Genomic DNA, 2,185 nt, shown 5'->3' with positions numbered 1-2,185 from the left:
ACACACACACACACGCACGCACGCACACACACACACACACGCACACACACGTCATTACTCTCCTATAGTCTCATTAGTATCGCTCTGCCACTCTCCTTTCTTCTCAAAGTTGTTGTCAAGTTCCTCATATCCGCGCTCATGCAACACAAACTCTAGCGGCCATCATCCACCGATCAGGCGTGCCACTAGTTTTTTTTAATGAATGTCGTAGGTAAAACCCGGTTTTATATTGTGTAAAGCCACACAAAAAGGATCCGGCAAAAATTTACGATGTTCAGAGTACAAAGAAAAATAAATCTACTGAGGATGGCAGCTTACAAAGATAGATATGCAAGCACCTGAGTCGAATAGCCCCTCTCCCGCACGCGCAACCACGGCATTCAAATCGGAAGCCACGTGAAGGAGGACCCATCATTGTCGCGCTGCGACTGGCGTGGTAAGGCTATGAAGGAGGTGGTGCCACCGGCGATCCCAAAGGCGCGTGGGCACTGCCTCCACTACCTCTATGGTCGCGGAGGTGGTAGCTTCTTGTTGTCACGAAGTGTCATGTCGCTCGAGGAGAGAGCATCCTGGGAGGCAGCGTGGCAGGAGCGGTGCGCCGCGTTCGCCAGGTCCTACAAGTCACCTGCCTGGGTCCGTGCGGGCCCTTGACCGGTGCTGACCACCGCCGAGACGACCATGTGGTGACGTCGCCGCCTCGATGGGGAACTCGTCAAGATTGACGAGGAGTGGTATCACAGTGAGACCGACGCCAGGATAGGGATAAGGGCAAGGTTCCCCGTCGCTGGTCGGTGTTGGTCGCGGCGACCCACAGTACAACACAGGAGGAACTGGACCGGCTCCTCTGCGAGCGTCAGGCGGCGGTCGAGCAGGACGGCCACCCCCACATCCTTCTGCCGCTGGAGAGACCACTCCGATGACGACAACTATGCCGCCGCTGATGGCTCAGAAGTGCTGCCAGACAGGCCGGCCAAGCGTATGCGGCCGCCGTTCGGTAAAAGCTAGTTTAGGTTTTATTAGTTGACCGGACGAAATATCGTCCTTTTTACGTAAATTATGTCCGAATTTAAGTCAATTTCATTGTGTTTGCATGAAAATCGTCCGATTGATTTAAATGTATGCGAGCATAGTTGGATGACCGGTTCTCATATCACTTTGTGCGGACGCGTCTGGACCCGCAAACGAATACAATGTGCACTTTAATTAGTAGGAGTTCGCATTGGAGAGATGCCCTCGGCCACGACTAGGTAACGTCAGCACGCGGGACACTCGGATCTACTACCTCCGTCCGGGTTTATTGGTCCCCATTATATTTCGTGCCAAATTTTGACCATAGATTAAACTAATAAAATATTCACATATGTCACCAAACATTATATTTTTGAAAACTATGTTCAAATACGAATCAAATGAGATAATTTTTCTTGACATGCATTAACATTTTTTTAGTTAAATCTTTAATCAAAATTTGGCACAAACTATAAAAGGGACTTATAAACCTGGACGGAGATAGTACGCAGGACCATGTAGCATGCACATGCAGACCCCTTGGGCCATCTTGTCGCTGAGTGCAAGAGCACCGCACACCAGCTCGCTTGCTCTACAGATTTAAAATGGCAGCAAAAGGGACAGATATCTAGCCAGCACAAATAAACAAATAAATCGAGTAGCTTGCAGTTGACGAGCACGCGCGCGTCGGTGCACCGGCCGGAACTGAACTCCCCGAGATTGGTCGGCCGACGAGAAGCCGCGCAAGCTGTGCATATTATGCAGTTTGCAGCTGTGCATATTATGCAGTTGGGAGCAGCCAAGAAAACGTGCGTGGGCCCTGCGACGCGGCGAACGCAGGTATGGAACAGAGCTGTGTACAGGAGTAGCCCATTGACCCGATCCTGCGGTTCACTGGCTCTTCCTTTTTCGTGCGGCGCCCCGGCTATGTAGGTCGTGTTGGCCACACCATCGGCTTCGCAGCTTCTTCAACTAGCTTGCAAAAATATCTTACATTGTATTAGGACGGAGGGGGTAGCTGACAACTTGGGTATGCATACGTCTCTCTCGAGAGCGCTGGATCGCGCCCTGGCAAAACCGCGTGCAGTACCGCCTGGTTTGGGCCCTGCCGTTCTCCACATGAATCCAGGCTACCAAAAAATCCCGTAGCTCCCGACCCCCGCGTCGCCTCTCTGGC

Source organism: Triticum dicoccoides, chromosome 5B (genome assembly GCF_002162155.2).
Source record: "Triticum dicoccoides isolate Atlit2015 ecotype Zavitan chromosome 5B, WEW_v2.0, whole genome shotgun sequence".
NCBI classification, from domain to species: Eukaryota; Viridiplantae; Streptophyta; class Magnoliopsida; order Poales; family Poaceae; genus Triticum; species Triticum dicoccoides.
The sequence above is the reverse complement of the archived record's forward strand: the minus strand, read 5'-3'. Positions refer to the sequence as shown.